The sequence below is a fragment of the Neomonachus schauinslandi genome, chromosome X (assembly GCF_002201575.2).
Source record: "Neomonachus schauinslandi chromosome X, ASM220157v2, whole genome shotgun sequence".
In the NCBI taxonomy this organism is placed as follows: Eukaryota; Metazoa; Chordata; class Mammalia; order Carnivora; family Phocidae; genus Neomonachus; species Neomonachus schauinslandi.
In genome coordinates, this window is record NC_058419.1 from 50,046,046 (window position 1) to 50,068,780 (window position 22,735).

Consider the following 22,735-nt stretch of genomic DNA (forward strand, 5'->3'; position numbering starts at 1 on the left):
GAAAGAAGAGAAGAGAAAAAAGAAAAGAAAAAGTTCTTCCCTTTTTTTTTTTTTCTTCTTATTTTTTTTTTTAAAAATTTTTTTTTTTTTTTTTGATGTATTTATTTTGAGAGAGAGAGAATGAGAGAGAGAGAACACATGAGAGGGGATAGGGTCAGAGGACAAAGCAGACTCCCCGCCGAGCAGGGAGCCCGATGCGGGACTCGATCCAGGGACTCCAGGATCATGACCTGAGCCGAAGGCAGTCGCTTAACCAACTGAGCCACCCAGGCACCCGAAAAAGTTCTTCCTTGCAATAGATTTCAAACTAATAAACACAGAAGGAATAATATGGTTTACTGAGGAGAATACATCCTCTCTTCTTTGGTATTCTTGAAAACAGACTCATAATCTGAGTCTAATCAAGAAGAAACAGCAGCCAAAAACAGATTGAAGAACATTCTACAAAATAAATGGCCCATCCTCTTTAAAAATATCAAGGTCAGGAAAAACAAAAAAAGGTTGACAATTGTTCCAGATTAAAGAAGACTAAAGAGACATGACAAATAAAATCAATGGGTGATTCTAGATCAGACTCTAAGATGCAAATTTGTTTTCCCTTTGCTACAAAAGACACATTAGTGAGACACACATATACTTTTATAGACAGAGACTACAAAAATGATAAAAGGTAAATATGAGGAATCTGGATATCTGGGTGAAGAGAACATGAAAATTATTTGTACTAATTTTTCAACTTCTCTGTGTGTCTGAACATATGTCATAATAAATTTTAAAAATATGAACTTAAAATTATTAAAATAGATTTATCCCAGTGTTGAGATGTTTTGGATCTGGATTAATAGAATCTGTTGCAAATTTAAACAAGTGCACCATAAAGAGGTGACTCTCACTGTCAGAATAGTTTAAATTAAATCATTCTGTGACCTATTTTTCCCTTTATTTCTTGTTCAGTGTCATTAGTATGGGGAATATGAAAGGCCCACAGGAAGATAATGCTAGACTGACCTCAGTAACGAAAAGAACCAACATTGCCCTTTCCATACTGTGTTGGTGTTGATTTTAGCTTAGCTCATATCAACTTTTTATTCAGGTAGAAACCTAACTTTCAAAGTTAAAAATCAAAATATAAACTTAATAATGTCTCCCATCCTTGAGGAGTCTTCCTGCTCTTGCTGTGAACTTTTAGGACTACTCATTTTTAGTGAATTCTAATCCATGCCTTTGGGTCTTTTACACCCTTAAAATAAATCAGGGTGGCTGAAGATTAATAAAACTGAATAGTTCCCTTAGACTGAACACTAGCACAACCACAGTTCTGGATCATTTTCTCTTTAATGAAAAAGTATATGTGGAAAGGCAAAACAATTTAAAATACTTTTAAAGGTGAAAAAATATAAAAGCAGAGCTCATTTGAGATTTTTCTTGCTTCTTGAGGTAGGCCTGTATTGCTATATAATTCCCTCTTAGGACCACTTTTCCTGCATCCCAAGGGTTTTAGACCATTGTGTTTTCATCTTCATTTGTCTCCACGTAATTTTTTCTTTCTTCTTTGATTTCCTAGTTGACCCATTCATTCGTTAGTAGCATGTTGTTTAACCTCCCTGTATTCATGGTCTTTCCAGATTTTTTTCTTGTGGTTGACTTCTAGTTTCATAGCATTATGTTCAGAAAAGGTGCATGGTATGATTTCAATATTTTTGTATTTGTTGAAGCCTATTTTGTGACCCAATATGTGATTTATTCTGGAGAATGTTCCATGTGCACTTGAAAAGAATGTATATTCTGCTGTTTTAGGATGGAATCTTTGGAATACATCTTTTAAGTCCATCTGTTCCAGTATGTCATCCAAAGCAATTGTTTCCTTATTGATTTTCTGTTTAAGTGATTTGTCCACTGATGTAAGTGGGGTGTTAAGGTCCCTTACTATTATTATATTATTATTGATTAGTTCCTGTATGTTTGTTATTAATTGTTTTATATATTTGGGTGCTGCCATGTTGGATGCATAAATATTTACACCTGTTATATCTTCTTGTTGGATTTTCCCCTTTATGATAATATAATGCTCTTCTTTGTCTCTTTTTATAATCAAAGTCTAATTTTTCCAATATAAGTACTGGTAATCTGGCTTTCTTTTGACATCCATTTGCATGATAAATATTTCTCCACCCACTCACTTTCAATCTGCATGTATCTTTAGGTCTAAAATGAGTCTCTTGTAGGCAGCATATAAATGGGTTTTATTTTTTTTTAATCCACTCTGACACCCTATGTCTTTTAATTACAATGTTTATCCATTTAAATTCAAAGTAATTATCGATAGATATATATTTAGTGTCATTTTATTACTTGTTTTGTTATTGTTTCTGAAGATTTTCTCTGATCCTACCTTGTCTTTGTTACTTTTAGCCTCTCCTTTAAGGAACTATTAAAAGAACAACAAATGAAGCCTAAAACCAGCAGAAGGAAGGAAATAATAAAGATTAGAGAAGAAATAATTGACATTGACATAGAAACTTAAAAAAAAAATAGAACAGATTGATCAAACCAGGACCTGGTTCTTGGAAAAAATTAATAAAATTGATAAGCCTCTAGCCAGACTTATCAAAAAGAAAAAAGATAGAACCCAAATAAATAAAATCATAAATGAGAGAAAAGAAATACCAACCAACAACACCACAGACATACAAACAATTATAAGAGAATACTATGAAAAATTATATGCCACTAAATTGGATAACCTGGGAGAAATGGATAAATTCCTAGAAACATATAAACTACCAAAACTGAAACAAGAAGAAATATAAAACTTGAACAAAGCGAAAACCAGGAAAGAAATTGAATCAGTAATCAAAAAATTCCCAAAAAACAGAAGTCCAAGGCCAGATGGCTTCACAGGGGAATTATACCAAGCATTTAAAGAAGAGATAATACCTATTCTTCTCAAACTGTTCCAAAAAATAGAAAAGGAAGGAAAACTTCCAAATTCATTCCATGAGACTAGCATTACCCTGCTTCCAAAACCAGACAAAGACTCCACGAAAAAAGAGAATTACAGGCCAATATCCCTGATAAACATGGTTGCAAAAATTCTCAATAAAATACTAGCAAACTGAATCCAACAATACATTAAAAAAAAATCATTCACCATGATCAAGTAGGATTTATTCCTGGGTTGCAAGGTGGTTCAATAAATGCAAATCAATCAATGTGATACACCACATTAATAAAAGAAAGGATAAGAACCATATATATGATCCTTTCAATAGATGCAGAAAAAGCATTTGACAAAGTACAATATCCATTCATGATAAAAACTCTCAACATGGGTGCCTGGGTGGCTCAGGTGGTTAAGTGTCTGACTTCAGCTCAGGTCATGATCTCAGGGTCCTAAGATTGAGCCCCATATCAGGCAACAACCCGCTCAGCAGGGAGTCTGCTTGTCCCTCTGTCCTTCCCCCCCACCCCACTTGTACTCTCTCTCTCAAATAAATAAATAAAATCATTAAAAAAACTGTCAAAAAAGTAGGATTATAGGGAACATACCTTAACATCATAAAAGCCATATACGAAAAACCCACAGCTAATATCCTCAATGGGGAAAAACTGAGAGACTCTCTCCTACAGTCAGAAACAAGACAGGGATGTCCCCTCTCACCTTGTAACATAGTACTGGAAGTCCTAGCCACAGCAATCAGACAACAAAAAGAAATAAAAGGCATCTAAATCAGTAAGGAAGAAGTCAAACTTACACTATTTGCAGATGATATGATATTCTTTGTGGAAAACCCAAAAGACTCCACTAAAAAATTGCTAGAACTGATCCACGAATTCAGTAAAGTGTCAGGATACAAAATCAATGTACAGAAATATGTTGCATTTCTATACACCAAAAATGAAGCAGCAGAAAGAGAGATCAAGGAATCAATCCCATTTACAATTGCACCAAAAACAATAAAATACCTAGAAATAAACCTAACCAAGGATGTGAAAGACCTGTACTCTGAAAACTATAAAATGCTTATAAAGAAATTGAAGAGAACACAAAGTAATGGATAAACATTCCATACTCATGGATTGGAAGAACAAATATTGTGAAAATGTCTATACTACCCAAAACAATCTACACATTTAATGCAATCCCTATCAAAACACCACCAGCATTTTTCACGGAACTAGAACAATCCTAAAATTTGTATGGAACTACAAATGACCACAAATAGCCAAAGCAGTCCTGAAAAAGAAAAACAAAGCTGGAGGCATTATAATTCCAGACTTCAAGTTATATGAGAAAGCCATAGTGATCAAAGCAGTATGGTACTGGCACAAAAATACACACATAGATCAATAGAACAGAATAGAAAACCCAGAAATGGTCCTACAACTATATAGTCTGTTAATCTTCGACAATGGGAAAATGACAGTCTCTTCAACAAATGGTGCTGGGAAAACTGGACAGCAATATACAAAAGAAAGAAAGTGGACCACTCTTGTATCATACACAAAAATAAATTCAAAATGGATTAAAAACCTAAATGTGAGAAAGGAAGCCATTAAAACCCTAAAGAAGAACACAAACAGTAACCTCTTTGACATCAGCCATAGCAACTTTTTTTCTAGATATGTCTCCTGAAGCAAGAAAAATAAAAGCAAAAATAAACTATTGGGACTTCATTAAATGAAAACTTCTAAAAAAAATAAAAAACTTCTGCACAGCCAAGGAAACAATCAACAAAACTAAAAGGGAACATATTGAATGGAAGAAGATACTTGCAAATGGCATATCTGATAAAGAATTAGTATCCAAAATATCTAAGGAATTGATTCAATTCAATACCCAAAAAACAAATAATACCGGTAAAAAATGGGCAGAAGATATAAAGAGACATTTTTCCAAAGAAGACATACAGAGGGCCAACAGCCACCTGAAAAAATGTTCAATATCTCTCACCATGAGGGAAATGCGAATCAAAACTACAATGAGATGTTACCTCATACCTGTCAGAATGGCTAAAATCAAAAACACAGGAAACAACAGGTATTGGCTAGGATGTGGAGAAAGGAGAACACCCTCACATTGTTGGTGGGAATGCAAACTGGTGCGGGCACTCTACAAAACAGTATGGTAGTTCCTCAAAAAGTTAAAAACAGAACTACCCTAGGATCTGTAGCACTACCAGGTATTTACACGAAGAATACAAAAATACTAATTCAAAGGGATACATGCACCCTGATATTTATAGCAGCATTATCTACAATTGCCAAATTATGGGAACAGCCCAAGTATCCATCAACTGATGAATGGATAAAGAAGTGGTATGTGTATATATATATACACGCACACATATATATACATATATATATATACACATACACACACACACATATATATATACACACACACACATAATGGAATACTACTTTGCCATAAAAAATGAAATCTTGCCATTTACAACGACATGGATGAAGCTGAAGAGTATGATGCTAAGTGAAATAACTCAGTCAGAGAAAGACAAATGCCATATAATTGGTGGAATTTAAGAAACAAAAAAATATGTGGAATTTAAGAAACAAAACAAATAAGCAAAGGGAAAAAAGAGAGAGGCAAACCAAGGAACAGACTCTTAATTATAGAAAACAAACTGGTGGTTACCAGAGGGGATATAGGCGGGGGAATGGGTTATACAGGTGATAGGGATTAAGGAGTGCACTTGTGATGAGTAATGGGTGTTGTATGAAAGTGTTGAATCACTATATTGTACACCTGAAACTGTTATTACACTGTATGGTAACTAATTGGAATTTAAATAAAAACTTAATAACATAAAATAAAATAAAAACCTCAAAAAAAGAAAAAACCCAGAGTTCATTCACCTCCTAATTTGGAAAAAGCTGGGGGGTAGGAATGGGAATTAGTTGGAGATAAGGGAATGAATATTTAGCTGGAACCATTTTGCTCTGTTTTACTCCTATAGTGCTGGCCATAGGATGAATTGTGAACTATGAACAATATTCTTTTAGTGTCCTCAAACTTCCCTCTTCCCCAGCATTTAGTGTCCTCTTTCTCTTTCTTTCTATTCCAACTTTTACAACATTCCCCATTTCCACTAATGGGTAAATGACTGATACAGTGATTTCTCAGAGTCATTAAAAATTTTAACAGGTATCAATTCCATAAACCAAAAGCTAAGACTCTAATGTACCATTCATGTCACTAATGTCTACTGGTAGATTTCAAGCATCTGACAGCAGATGAAAGAGATCATGGAGAAGGAGAGATAGATAACAGTTCTGAGTTTTTCCAATACATCTGGTATCACTCCCTTCAATGTAGGACCAGCCCTAACCTAGTCCACTAAAATGTCACAAACACTTTCTACCCTAAACCAAGCTCAAAGCTAGTGCAAAGATTAGGTTACCCAAGTTGGCAGCTTAGGTTCTTAACCCAAAACCACTTTGGCTACAGATGTAAGAACTTCCAGTCAACTTGCATTTACATAGCACCCTCCATCTTAGGATGTCTGTTTTTTTATTAAGTTTATTTTTTTTAAACATCCATGAGAGATTGAAAAACATAGTATTTTATTTTCACAGATGAGCAAAGAAATTCAAAGTAGAGTGCCATTGTCAGTTAGCAAACAAAAGTTAGCAACAGAATGACAAGCGAGTCTGCAGCCTTTGTTTTCTGTATCTGAAAAGAAACACTTACAACTTGACCTGGACTCTTCCTGGTGCTGTGTCTTCTGTGGATCTGGTTTAAAACCAAACTATCCAGAATCTAGGTATCCACATTTTGTTTGAAACACCATTTTATTTTATATCATCTGCCATAATCTCTTTCCCACCTGGCTTGATATTCTCTCCTATGGATGCTGTAGGGAGGATTACAATGCTTAGTAGGAGATTAGACCAGATGGCCTTAAAGGGCCTTTCCAAATACAAGATTCTCTAATTCTCTGATTTAATTGTGGTGATTCAATTTCATGACTTTGGCTATCACCAGATGAAATTATGTAGACATTCTGCCTTCCATCTGCCCTCAGATATATGTTGACTTGTCTCTATCCAAATTCATCACATCACTCATATCCAAATTCATCACATCAGTCAATGATTAAACAAACATTTACATGCAACATTCCTGCAAAATGTATCCTAAGGGCTCTGACCCACAAATATAAGTAACAGCAGGTATAATAGAGATGGATACATCCAGGACAGCAGGGAGTCTGATCAGCCAACTAACTCTCCATGTTCTTATTTTAAGCCACAAAGCAAACTTTTGACTATAATTTACAGTCCTCATAGACTGCAAATAGAATAAGAATGGGCTGATTAACAAACAATAATAACTAATAATTATTAAGCTCTTGAGTGCTTACTATGTACAAGGCTAAGTACTTTATACATACTAACTTTTATTCTCACAGTAACCTTATCAAGTAAGGACTAACATTACTGTCCTTATTTTACAGATGAGGAAATCAAAGTATGCAGAATTTAAGTAACTTTTCCAAGGTCAGATAAGTAATAAGTGGTAGCACTAGGATTTAAACCCAAGCAATCTGGCTCGTGCCATTGCAAGTATGCAGGTCACTTGATAGTTATATTGATTTCTGTAACGCAATCAATCACCCAGCTGCTTCTAAAACTAAAGCCAGAGAGGGGAAAGATGGCGGAGGAGTAGGGGACCCTATTTCAACTGGTCCCTGGAAATGAGCTGGATAACTACCAGACCACTCTGAGCACCCACGAAACCAGCCTGAGATGTAAGAAGATCTGGATCTCTACAAACAGAATATCACAGGCGGTTGGTTTTGAGGTACGAGCAGAGAGCCGTGATCCTGCGGGCAGATATTGGAGGATAAATGGCAGCGGGAGGGTGCCTGGACGTGGGGATCCTACACCACCGGTGAGTGACAGCCTTGCACGCTGCGGACGGGGCACAGACTCGCAGACCGGTAGCGTCGGGAAAGAACTTTAGGGCATCCCCCGGGGTGGAAAACCAGACTGGTGGGGTCGCGTGCACGCGAACTGCAGCCCCCCCGGACAGAAACTGGAGCAAGGGTCGCGCGCACGCGAACTGCAGCCTCCGAGACGGAAACCCGGTGCGCTGGGGTCATGCTGGTGAACTGCAACCCCCGGGGGTGGAAACCCCAAGTGGCGGAGTTGCCCGCACACGAACTGGGAGCGGCTGGCGGTTTTAGAAGCACAAAGGGCAGAGATGTGCCCCAACCTGGAGGCAGGACTGGGAGCGCTGCAGAGGGGCGCACAACCCAGGACGCTACAGTTTATAGCAGCATGGACATAAATGGAGACAGTGTGGCCTGGAGAGCTCACTGAAGAACAGACTGAGGTCTCTCTGCTCTGAGGCAGAGGGTTGGAAACGGTCTCTTCCGCTCTGACTCGCGGAAGAGACACGGAAAGCCTCCAGGGAAAGGCGCCAGAGAACAAAAGCCCCAAACACTGATGCCCACTGAGCGCATCCCCCGCCACAGGGGAGCAGGGCAACTCCGCCCAAACAGGGTTGCCTGAGTAACAGCGGGGCAGGCCCCTCCTGCAGAAGACAGGCTAGGAAAACAAGAGGCCAGCAACCCTAAAGTCCCAAGAAAACAGGTGCATCTTGCTTGGTTTCTGGTCAATAATTTTGACTCTATACATTCCCTCAACCACCCATCAACAGAATAACTAGGAGGAGGAGCCCCCAAAACAGAAAAGACTCAGAGATTATGACTTATGGTGCAGATTTACAAATGGATGCAGACATAACCAAGATGTCAGAGATGGAATTCAGGCTAGCAATTGTGAAGACAATGGCTAGAATGGAGAAATCAATTAATGGCAACATAGAGTCTCTAAGGGCAGAAATGAAAGGTGAATTGGCAGCACTTAAAAATGGTATCAATGAGATCCAATCCAATTTAGATAATCTAACAGCTAGGGTAACTGAGACAGAAGAGAGAATAAGCGATCTCGAAGACAGTATAATAGATAAAAAGGGAAAAGAGGAGACCAGGGAAAAACAACTCAGAATCCATGAAAATAGAATCAGAGAAATAAGTGACACCATGAGGGGTTCCAATATCAGAATCATTGGAATCCCGGAGGGAGTGGAGAGAGAGAGGGCTAGAAGATGTATTTGAGAAAATCATAGCTGAGAACATCCCTAATCTGGGGAATGAAACAAACATTCGAGTCCTATAGGCAGAGAGGACCCCTCCTAAGATCAAGGAAAACAGGCCAACACCCCGGCATGTAATAGTAAAACTTGCAAATCTTAGAACCAAGGAAACCATCTTAAGGGCAGTTAGGGGGAAGAGATTCCTTACGTACAGAGGGAGGAACATCAGAATAACGTCAGACCTATCCACAGAGACCTGGCAAGCCAGAAAGGCCTGGCAAGACATATTCAGGGTACTACATGAGAAGAACATGCAGCCAAGAATACTTTATCCAGCGAGGCTTTCATTTAGAATGGATGGAGGGATGCAGAGCTTCCAAGACTGGCAGAAACTGAAAGAATATGTGACCACTAAGCTGGCCCTGCAAGAAATATTAAGGGGGGTTCTATAAAAGGAGAAAGACCCCAAGAGTGATCTACAACAGAAATTTACAGGGACAATCTATAAAAACAATGTCTTCACAGGCAACATGATGACAATTAATTCATATCTTTCAATAACCACTCTCAACATGAATGGCCTAAACGCTCCCATAAATTGGCACAGGGTTGCAGATTGGATAAAAAGACAGGACCCATCCATATGCTGTCTACAAGAGCCTCATTCTGAACCTAAAGATACATCCAGACTGAAAGTGAAGGGATGGAGATCCATCTTCCATGCCAACGGACCTCAAAAGAAAGCTGGGGTAGCAACTCTTATATCAGACAAATTAGATTTTAAACTAAAGTCTGTAATTAGAGACACAGAAGGACACTATATCATTCTTAAAGGGTCTATCCAACAAGAAGATCCAACAATTGTAAATATCTATGCCCCCAACATGGGAGCAGCCATCTACATAAGACAACTGTTAACCAAAAGAAAGAGTCATGTTGATAACAATACGTTAATTGTAGGAGACCTCAATACTCCATGCTCAGCAATGGACAGATCATCTAAGCAGAAAATCAACAAGGAAACAAGAGCTTTGAATGATACATTGGACCAGATGGACCTCATAGATATTTACAGAACATTCCACCCTAAAACAACAGAATACTCATTCTTCTCGAGCACACATGGAACTTTCTCCAGAACAGACCATATACTGGGTCACAAATCAGGTCTCAACCGATACAAAAAGATTGAGATTATTCCCTGCATATTCTCAGACCACAATACTCTAAAACTGGAACTCAATCACAAGAAAAAATTTGGCAGAAATTCAAACACTTGGAAGCTAAAGACCACTCTGCTCAAGAATGTTTGGGTCAACCAAGAAATCAAAGAAGAACTTAAACAATTCATGGAAATCAATGAGAACGAAAACACATCGGTCCAAAACCTATGGGATACTGCAAAGGCGGTCCTAAGGGGGAAATACATAGCCATCCAAACCTCACTCAAAAAAATAGAAAAATCCTGAATTCACCAACTAACTCTACACCTTAAAGAACTAGAGAAAAAGCAACAAACGACGCCTAAGCCACGCATTAGAAGAGAAATAATTAAAATTAGAGCAGAAATCAATGAATTAGAAACCAGAAACACAGTAGATCAGATCAACAAAACTGGAATTGGTTCTTTGAAAGAATTAATAAGATTGATAAACCACTGGCCAGACTTATCCAAAAGAAGAGAGAAAGGACCCAAATTAATAAAATGATGAATGAAAGGGGAGAGATCACGACTAACACCAAGGAAATAGAAACAATTATTAGAAATTATTATCAACAACTATATGCCAAGAAACTGAGCAATCTGGATGAAATGGAGGCCTTCCTGGAAACCTATAAGCTGCCAAGACTGAAACAGGAAGAAATTGACAACCTGAAGAGGCCAATAACCAGTAAAGAGATTGAAGCAGTGATCAAAAACCTCCCAAAAAACAAGAGTCCAGGGCCTGATGGATTCCCTGGGGAATTCTACCAAACATTCAAAGAAGAAATAATACCTATTCTACTGAAGCTGTGTCAAAAAATAGAAACAGAAGGAAAACTTCCAAACTCATTCTATGAGGCCAGCGTTACCTTAATCCCCAAACCAGGCAAAGACCCCATCAAAAAAGAGAATTTCAGACCAATATCCCTAATGAATATGGATTCCAAAATCCTCACCAAAATCCTAGCTAGTAGGATCCAACAATACATAAAAGGATCATCCACCACGACCAAGTGGGATTTATCCCCGGGATGCAAGGGTGGTTCAACATTCGCAAATCAATCAATGTGATAGAACACATTAATAAGAGGAGGGAGAAGAACCATATGGTCCTCTCAATTGATGCAGAAAAGCATTTGACAAAATACAACATCCTTTCCTGAGTAAAACTCTCCAGAGTGTAGGGATAGAGGGAACATTCCTCAAGCTCATAAAATCCATCTATGAAAAACCCACAGTGAATATTATCCTCAATGGGGAAAAGCTGAGAGCCTTTCCCTTAAGATCAGGAACACGTCAAGGGTGCCCACTCTCACCACTGTTGTTCAACATAGTACTAGAAGTCCTAGCAACAGCAATCAGACAACAGAAAGAAATAAAAGGTATTCAAATTGGCAAAGAAGAAGTCAAACTCTCTCTTTTCGCAGATGACATGATACTTTATGTGGAAAACCCAAAAGACTCCACCCCCAAATTACTAGAACTCATCCAGCAATTCAGTAATGTGGCAGGATACAAAATCAATGCACAGAAATCAGTTGCTTTCTTATACACTAACAACGCAACTGTAGAAAGAGAAATTAGAGAAACGATTCCATTTACAATAGGACCAAAAACCGTAAGATACCTCGGAATAAACCTAACCAAAGAGGTAAAGGATCTATACTCTAGGAACTACAAAACACTCATGAAAGAAATTGAAGAAGACCCAAAAAGATGGAAAAATATTCCATGCTCATGGATCAGAAGAATAAACATTATTAAAATGTCTATGCTACCCAGAGCAATATATACCTTCAGTGCCATCCCGATCAAAATGCCCATGACATTTTTCAAAGTGCTGGAACAAACAATCCTAAAATTTGTATGGAATCAGAAAAGACCCCGAATCGCCAAGGAGATGTTGAAAAAGAAAAACAAAGCTGGGGGTATCACGTTGCCCGATTTCAAGCTATATTACAAAGTTGTGATCACCAAGACAGCATGGTACTGGCACAAAAACAGACATACAGACCAAAGGAACAGAATAGAGAACCCAGATATGGACCCTCAACTCTATGGTCAAATAATCTTTGACAAAGCAGGAAAAAACATGCAATGGAATAAAGACAGTCTCTTCAATAAATGGTGCTGGGAAAATTGGACAGCCACATGTAGAAGAATGAAACTCGACCATTCTCTAACACCACTCACAAAGATAAACTCAAAGTGGATGAAAGACCTCAATGTGAGATAGGAATCCATCAAAATCCTAGAGGAGAACATAGGCAGTAACCTCTTTGACATCGGCCACAGCAACTTCTTTCAAGATACATCTCCAAAAGCTAGTGAAACAAAAGCAAAAATGAACTTTTGGGACTTCATCAAGATAAGCTTCTGCACAGCAAAGGAAACAGTCAACAAAACAAAGAGGCAACCCACAGAATGGGAGAAGATTTTTGCAAATGACACTACAGATAAAGGGCTGGTATGCAAAATCTATAAAGAACTTCTCAAACTCAACACCCAAAAAACAAATAATCAAGTCAAAAAGTGGGCAGAAGAGATGAACAGACACTTCTCTGGAGAAGACATACAAATGGCTAACAGACACATGAAAAAATGTTCATGATCATTAGCCATCAGGGAAATCCAAATCAAAACCACACTGAGATACCACCTTACACCAGTTAGAATGGCAAAAATGGACAGGGAAAGAAACAAATGTTGGAGAGGTTGTGGAGAAGGGGGAACCCTCTTACACTCTTGGTGGGAATGCAAGTTGGTACAGCCACTTTGGAAAACAGTGGGGAGGTGCCTCAAAAATTTAAAAATAGAGCTACCTTATGACCCAGCAATTGCACTCCTGGGTATTGACCCCAAAGACACAGGTGTAGTGAAAAGAAGGGCCATATGCACCCCAATGTTCATAGCAGCGATGTCCGCAATAGCCAAACTGTGGAAAGAGCCAAGATGCCCTTCAACAGATGAAGGATAAAGAAGATGTGGTCCATATATACAATGGAATATTACTCAGCCATCAGAGAAGATGAATACCCAACTTTTACATCAACATGGATGGGACTGGAGGAGATTATGCTAAGCGAAATAAGTCAAGCAGAGAAAGTCAATTATCATATGGTTTCACTTATTTGTGGAACATAAGGAATAACATGGAGGACAGTAGGAGAACGAAGGGAAAATTGGGGGGGGGGGGAATTGGAGGGAGAGATGAACCATGAGAGACTATGGACCTGAGAAACAAACAGGGTTCTAGAGGGGAGGGCAGAGGGGGGATTGGTTAGCCCGGTGATGGGTATTTAGGAGGGCACGTATTGCATGGAGCACTGGGTGTTATACGAAAACAATGGATCGTGGATCACTACATCAAAAACTAATGATGTATTGTATGGTGACTAACATAAGAAAATTAAAAACTACAAAAAAAAATAAAACTAAAGCCAAAAAACAATGTGTCTTTTAATAACTTACATAGTAAAGCATCTTTAATGGGGCCTGAGAGGTTATTACATCTCTCTGGTCAACTAATTATCTGCTTTTCCAGAACTTCTCCACTCTCCTTCAACCTCCAACACACTCTCCACTCCCCTCACTCACAGAGGATGGTATCATCTCTTGGTTTTCAGTGAAAGAAAAGGCTCTCATAAACCAACTCCCATGTGTTCCCAACATCAAGTACACCACCCTGCCTCTGTGTATATCCTATCATCTTTCAGAGGTAACCCGTCTCCTGAATTTTGTATCCTATCTCTCTCCATCTTCACAGGAATCTTAAACCATCAACTACACATTTCTATTCTATACATTTAACCTCATCCTTTCAATCGAATCCCTCCTACTAACTTTCATATATCCACAGCCTGTTCTATTAAAACAACTAAAACTTTTACTTGACCTCATAGCCCCCTCCAGCTATTATCCTATCTCTTTTCTTCTTCTTCACTACAGATTCTTAAGAGTTATCTATGTTCCTTGTTTCTATTTCCCTTACCCCACCATTTACTGAACTACACCAGTTTGATGCGTGTCCATCTCACTCTACCAAATCATCTTTTATTACCACCAATTACCTCCATGTAGCCAAACCTAGCACAGTTTTTATTCCTCTTATTTGATTTTTAAGAACACTTTTGATCACTCCTTCCTTCTTGAAACATTCTCCTCCCCTAGCTTCCCTTAGACTATACTCTCTGGTTTCCTCCTATATTTATAGCTGCTTTTTCTGTCTCCTCTGCCAGCTCCTGCTCTTCTTATATGTTCCTCAAGGCTGATATATACCTAGGTAAATGCAGAAGACTGTACTTTTCTCTTAATTTGTTTAAAATACATGTGACTACTGAAAGCAAAAATCATAGCATTGTCTTATGGGGCTTATAATATATATAAATGTAATATTTATGACAACTGTAACACAAGGATGGTAGAGGGGAGGCTAATGGGCCTATGTGGTTTCAAGGTTCTACATTTTTCATGGAGCAGTACAATATTAATTCTAAGCAGATTGAGAAGTTAAGGATGTATATTATATTCTTGAGGATAGCTATTAACAAAATATAAAGAGATATAGCTGAAAAACAAATAGTTAAAATGGAATTTTAAAATATTCAAATAACATTTAGATAATTCAAATTATCCAAAAGAAGGCAGGAAAGAGGGAATAGAGGCATCAATAGCAGAAAAGACCAAAGAAAATAATAAAATAGAAGACTGAAATGTAGTCATATCATAATTATATGAAATATTTATTTAATAAAATCCAATTTATCAATCCTTGCCTTTATGGTTTAGTGTATATTTTGTGCTTCTTCGAGTGATATAGCTGAGACTCATATTCAGTACTAACTCCAAAGCCCATTTTTACAGCTAATCCATTGTACTGCTTCCCAGTATTTGTGTTCCAGAAGATCCGTGCTCTCAATCTTGGGCAGAAAAAACTGCACAGGAAATCTGGAAGAGAAAAAAATCCCAGACTTCTGCATAAGAAATGAAATCTCAGAAGTCCTAAAAGACCTAAAAAAGTCTAATAATGCAAAGGGCTGCTCCTGTCCTTGGAGATGACTTACTATTGCATAGCCCAAGGAGTGATACAAAATTCTGTAACCAGGACACGGGCATTAATGACGTGGATTTTCTACATAAGAATCTGGAGAACAAGAACTAGAGAGAGCCATCATTGACCCTATGACAACACCAATCTCACTCTAATCGTTGCTTCTGAAGATATCCAGGTAGTTTAGCTCAAGTTAAATTAGAAGAGCAAGATTCTTTCAGAGCATTGAGTATCCACTGAATCTAATTTAATCAATGTACCAGATTCCCTGAAACTTCTTGGCCTTCTTCTTCATACTCATACTACATCTTGCTATATCTTTATGCCACCTACTCCTAAATCCAATCTACTTAACTAATTAACAATCATCCTAGGACTTCTGATTTCTCTTTTCACCCCAGATTTCCCAGTGTTTCTGTTTCCATGGTAACAACTAGCATTTGCTTCTGTGGCTTTCATTTGATTCCTTTAGCTGTAACATACCCAGTAACACACGGAAATACAACTTTTACCTCTCTCCTAAACCTACATACCCCTTCACAGTAGACCTTTCCAAGGTTGTAAAAGACCTCCATGTTATTAAACAAAGTGGAAGAATTTGGTCTCTATGTCGCAGAAATATTTGACACTGTTGACCATTTCCTTCTTCTTGAGAAATTCTTTTCTCTCAGCTTCCCTTACTCTCTTCCTCCCACTCCCAAACTTCTTTACAGGTTCTTTTTCCTCTACATGTCAGTTAGATGTTGGTGGTTATTGGGGCTCTGTCTTAGATTTTCTGCTTTTGTCAGTGTACATAATTTTCCAACATGGTTATAATTGCCCCATTAGCTGCAAATGCCAGCTATATGTTGGTATCTCTCACATCTGTCTCCATCCTTGATTTCTTCTCTAAACATGGGGTAAGTTTATCGAAATGATTATTGGACATGTCCACCTGAATACCCCTCCTTCAAAAAGCTTGAAGAGCTCATACTCATCATGCCAAAAATTGTCATCTTCTCACATGTCACCTCAAACCTACTTCTCCTCCTCCTGTTCTTTATCTCAGTGAGTTGTACCACCAAAAGCCCAACTGTAATTATGCAATGGTCAGAAACCCGAAAGTCTCCCTTGATTCCTTTGTCTCCCTCATTGACACCTCCATTCAATCAATCACCAAGTCCTATCAATTAAAACTCTCCAAACCATAGATCACTGGAATCTGGCTATTTCTTTCCATTTGCACTACCACCACCATAGTCCAAGCCACCATCACCAGTTGCATGGACTATCACAATACCTTTTTGTCTCCTTACCTCTAGTCTTACTCCCACTTAGATCCATTCTTCACATTGCTGCCAGAATCATCTTGGTAAAATTCAAAGCATTAAACCTGTTAGTGGTTTCCCATTACATTAGGGAAAACTCAAAACTCATTAATGTTGAATCTAGGCACTTAGAATCAGGAGAGTCTGGGATTGCCTGAGTTTAAACTGTGGATCTGCCCATCACTAGCTAGGGGATCTTGGGCTTTGGGTTAACCTCATTGAGCTTCTGTTGCCTTATCTGTAAAATGAGCAGAATAACAATAATATAATAAATCCCTCATTGTGTTGTGAGGATTTAATAAAATTGCACATGAATAAAGCACTTTAGAATGCTTTCTGTTTCATAATTAAATATATGACTGATATCTTTGTTGTCGTTATTGTTATTATTCAACAAGTATGTTTTGAATTTTTACTATGTGACAGGAACTGTGGTAGATTATGGCAATTCTATTTTGAACAAAATAGACAAGGTTACTGCTCTCAGGGAAGTGTAGCTACAATCTAGCCACATTTGTCACCTCTCAAAAACTTACATGCTAAACAGTACTATTGTAGTCCCATTATATACTGTTTTTTGTTTTTGTTTTTGTTTTTTGTCTTCTGGGCATTTTCTTACACTCTTCCTGTTTCAGAAAACATTCTTTCCAAATCCTCCCTCACCTGTTTAACTCTTCATCCTTCAGATCTCAGTTTAAATATCACTTCCAAGATTAGGCCCCCTTTATTTCCTATCTCTCCCCTTAGCCTATTTGTATTTTATGTATTTACATATGTATACCACAATACACTCTAAACACCAAAAGTTGAAGAAGTCTGTAGGTTTACCACTGTTTCCCCTATGCCAAACATAGTGTCTGATATATGTATACATTAAGTAAATATTTGTGGAAGGAACTAAAGGAATTATAGAAGCCACAAGGATCCTTCTGCCACAGTAGCATATATTTTTGGAGAGTTGAGGTGTACTTACAGGTAAACTGATGGTCACCTTTGTATGACCTTATATTATATATGCTAATATGTCTCAAGTCATCATCTGGAACATTTGTACACTTAAAAGGCAGACAATGGGTAATATGTGCAGAAGACATCCTACCAGCTATTTCTTGAACTCATAATTGTGTACACTTACTATCATTCTGTTTTGTAATAATGGAAAGACTGTTTCGAATAAAGACTCACAAGAGTAATTAATACTAGTTGAATTGTTGAAAAACAGCTATCATGTAACCTGAGAGTTGGCATCATACCCTAAAGTAGACCCCTAGCTGTATTCCAACTTGTTAAAGAAGTGCTTACATGGCTCTCTCCTAAGAACAATTAATTTCACAGTTCTATGCACCATTGTAAGAGAGAGTAATAGGCTATAATGCTCAGAATTTCAGAAATTATTAGAAACATTAGGGGGCTGTCTGACTAGAGTTGGTTAGCCATAGATAGAAGCATACTAAGGCCAGCAGTGACAAGGCTGCCAAAAGGTGACAAGCATTCTCAGCCAAGTTCCAGCCCTTATCAAGTTTCCTAGCTGCAAAATACTTCAATGTTTTAAAAGATGTACTTACATATGGCATGCACTTCTGACTAAAATGTAATTCTAGACAGATTACAACTAAATCATGTTATGGTTCCCAAGCTTCTTTCTTACAGAAAAACTTTTCCTGAAAAATCAAGAAATAAAATAGGAAAAAGTAGAGCTGCTCTCCCTGGTTCCCTTCTTATCCCCTCAAACTCATGACTTCTAAGGGTAGAAAAAAAAGATCACAAACTAGAGGTCAGAAACAGACTCATAGAATTCCAGGGTAGAAATGGAACATACAATAATTCAATCCACTGTCCACCTATACTTTAATTCCTTTCTATAACAAGAGCCATCCAGGCTCTTTCCTCCACAGCCTTTCTGTTCTTGAAAAAGTCATTTGCTCTCTGTAGATTTTAGTTCCTCCAAGGTCTATTCACAACCTAAAAACAGGATTCAACAGTACTAGGAACATACTAGAATCCTGACCTAGAAAGCGGGTCATGAAACCTGTTAAGTTTTGTATTCCATACAACCAGTAGTCCAAAGAATATGATCTCAGGCATTCTATCAGACTATTTAGGTAGTTTCAGGGGGTCTGAAACCCCTCTGAATTTTCATGCAAAACTGGAGTATTCTTCTGGTAATGGAGCCCATAAATTTTGTTTGTTTCTTTTGTTTTGTTGTTTTCCTCTGTATTAATTTATTGAAATATTTTGCATTTAAATGGGAGAGCCCAGGGTTGGTTGGTTGGTTTGTTTATAAAATTGTTTTTTTGGAGGGGTAACATTCTTGTCCCAACTTTGGGTATTCTAGAGCACTCTGGACCTCCTTTGAGTATTTGAATTTGGAATAGATTTTCTTTGTCTTTTTTCATTTTCCGAATCTTAATCTTCTCTAGCTCTTCCTAAGCTATGGATGTTTAGTACATAAACATTCAAATGGTGCTTAAGAAGTACAATACTTCCCAAAGTTTCTTTGTAATATAAGGATGGGTTTTAATTCTTATTTTATTGTAGTAAGAACACTTAGAATAATACTTCACATGTAAGAAGAATAGATTTTTAAGCATACAATGCAACTTTTATTAATTAAAGGACTGGCAGGAAATGCCACTAAGAGTCACGTTGGAGACTACTTTCTCAATGGACCTGCCACATTAACAAAGCAGAAATGACAGGCTTAATATTGTCCTAACCTAAGTGATGATTTAAACCCTGCTCTTTTCTTCCAACCATTTTCAGAGTTCTCATGAGAATACCCATATCTGAAATATGGAATCAAAATTTGACTGGAATTCTTCTTGATGTGTTTATTTATGTAATAAAAACTTTGAAATTATTTATATGCACTGCAGGGTTGAGCAAGTAAGTAAATGATATTGTAGGGAATCAGAGTTCTCACCATGGAAGAAGGAAAATACAAATAACAGGGACAGACAAGATTAAGATTGGAGGTATCAATATGACACCTTAGCAATAATACCACATCAGCAATGAGCACATTTAGTGTCTAGATCTTGGTTTCTTAGTACCATTACACATTAAAAGGAACTATAACTCTTTGGAGAAGTGGCTGATGCCAAGGCTATGGGAGGGAAGGTACAAGATAAGCCTGGAGTATCTTGTTTTACTAGAAAGTAAGAAAGTGCTAAAAAAAAAAATGATGTAGTGGATTTTGAAGTAACCAGCTTGAAAGGAACTTACCCCTCTCCTGAGAAAATCTGGCACAAGTTGAACATCAAAATAAATAAGGAAGGTAACAAATAATAACCCATTGAATAAAATAGGAACCCATTAGTCCATAGTGATAATAAATAGAGAAACACAAAGAGAAAGACAGAGAGGGAAACAAACAAATATAATGCCAAATAGTAAGAATGGAGGAAGTGGTGGATTTAGAAAAGCACCCATTTTGTAACCATCACAGTAAAGACTGGCTCGGGCAAAAATCATCAGTTGATGCTATCCATATGTGAGGTAGGGGAATGGATGAGAAACATGATATTTGCACGGTCTTAGAATGTCTCCCCACAGTTTCTTTATTAGTTGCAAGGGGGAGATAGTAACTTTATAGTGGAGAAAAAAGATGATTTGTTGACAAGTTGATCAAAATTAACCTCATTAATAAAGGACAAAAAGACAACATGTGCCTCTAGACGTGCTTCCCTGAAACAGACACAACATCACTTTTGTAGTATGTAGGGAGGTCTCAAATCTAATTATGAGGAATAGAAAAACCTAAATTTAAGGACATTGCATAAAAAACTGAACTGCATTCTTTAAAAAAAATGTCAATATCATAAAAAAGTAAGGCTCAGGAACTGTTCTACGTTAAAGACTAAAGAGAAATGACAACTAAATGTAATACATGAGATCAGACTGAATTCTGTACAGAAAGAGGAAAATGCTGAAAATGGATACATATGAGTCAACTGACAAAAGTAGAATATGGATCATAGGTTAGATAAAAGTATTTTATCAATGTTAAATTTCCTGAACTGGTAACTGCACTGTGCTTATATAAAATAATTTCCTGTTCTTAGAGAAAACACACAGAATAATTAAGGACTTATGAAGCATATTCTCAAATACTTCAGAAAAAAATGTTTACCTAAATTACATATATATATGTATATATATATACAGAGAGAGAGAGTAATAAAACAAATATGAGAAATTATTAAATACTAGTGAAGGCTGAAGTTGGGTAAAGGGCAATCAGAAGTTTTCTGTATTGTCCTTGCAACTTTCCTGTAAATTTGACTTTACTACAAAATTTTAAAAATAAATAAAAATTGGCTGGTGATGATATTCATCCTAATTTCAAATGATAAATAGAATTTCTTTTAAAACTGTTTTGCCCAGGAAAATAGTTTACTTGGAAATGATTTTTACTCAAATGTGTTAGTTTGCTTTGCAGTGAAAAGAATGATGAAGTGAAATATGTGAAACACTGAACACATAGCAACACACTTAGAAGCAACCCTTTCAAAACTGAGAGCAAAAGGTTCCTTCTCAGTAGAAAGATGTGAACCACAGCATTTTGCTACTACACACACAGAAAAAAATTTATTTGTATATCATGCTGTTAATTTTTTTCCCTGAGTTAAATTTACCACATGGCCAAGCTTTATTAACACTTTCCCTGCAAGACAGCAAGTAGAATAATGGACTGGGAGCCAAGAAAACCTGAAGCAAAGTCCCAGCTCTGATACCTACTAGTCCCATAGGTGTAACTCTCTAACTTCAGATTCCTCATCTATACAATGGGGATAAAGATAGATCCAGGAGCAGGTATACCTGCAATGGGCCGCATCATGAGAGGTTGTGTGATGCTGGTAGTAAGTTTTAAATTTGCTCATGTACCTGTCTTTCTGTTTAATCTGACCATCCTCTAGGGTAGAGTTTGTCTATATGAGCTATATATTCCTAAAAGGAATATGAAAAGCTGCTTTTAAGAGTAGTAAATTCTGGGCAATCAGTTGCAGTAGATTCACTAGCTTGTGCATGCTGTGGCCATTTTGTTTCTTGTGTCTGAAATCTTACAAGTAATCATTGATTTTATTGGTCCAGAAAGTGAAAACACAGGGAAAATATCTAATTTATCCCCCAGATTTTTCTTGTGTGCCACTGAGACCCATCTCTTTCATTTACTGACAAATGCATCTTTTTCTTTCTGTTAGCTCTACTGAACCAGTCTTCCTGTGAGAGAGTAGGAACTGAATTGTACTCTACCTTTAGCAGCAACGATTTTGTCAGTTAGGCTGTGACTGCTGAATCTTTATTCCTAGGATGTGGCAAGATAGGGTGACAGCTTCCAGATTGCTGAGTAGCTATTTTGGGACTTGCAAATTTGTGGCACAACTAACTTATAAATCAGTGCTTGTATAAATGCATCTGATACTCAGACATAAAAATCTATCATTTTACTTATTGAGTCTTGTTCACATTAAAATCATAATTTTCTCTAATTCTTCTTCATCTTCTCTTCCCATTTTATGCCATTTATGAGACAAGTATGATTAACTACAAAAGAGAAAATGAAATGTAGGTGGTAAACATAGGATATACATAGCAATTTGCACACTTGCAGTCTCTCCACATTTTTTTTTGTCATCTTCACTGTCTTAGATAATTTTCTTCGCCAAAATCTTTGTCTATGATAGTTTTCTTTAGTTGTACCTTTGGAGTTTTATGACAGGGAAGAGCATGGCTCAGAATATTAAGTAGCAAACTGGGGAAATAAGTGCTGCGTTTCTAATTCCTAACATCACTGCTTCAGTTTAGTTATCCGCAAAAAGGAACTAAGGATACACATGATATATAAGTAAAAATTCACAAATGTATGCAATGTGATAGATATAAATTCAAAATGATAACAAACATGCCCTCTAAGTTTCTTGACTAAGAGAATAACTGCTGGATTCAGAAAGCCCAAGGTCCAGGCTGGGCTGATTAGTAGATACTAAAGTAGCATTCCTCAAAATACACCAAAGCTGTTATACCTTAAATCCCTGGTGTGAGACTTG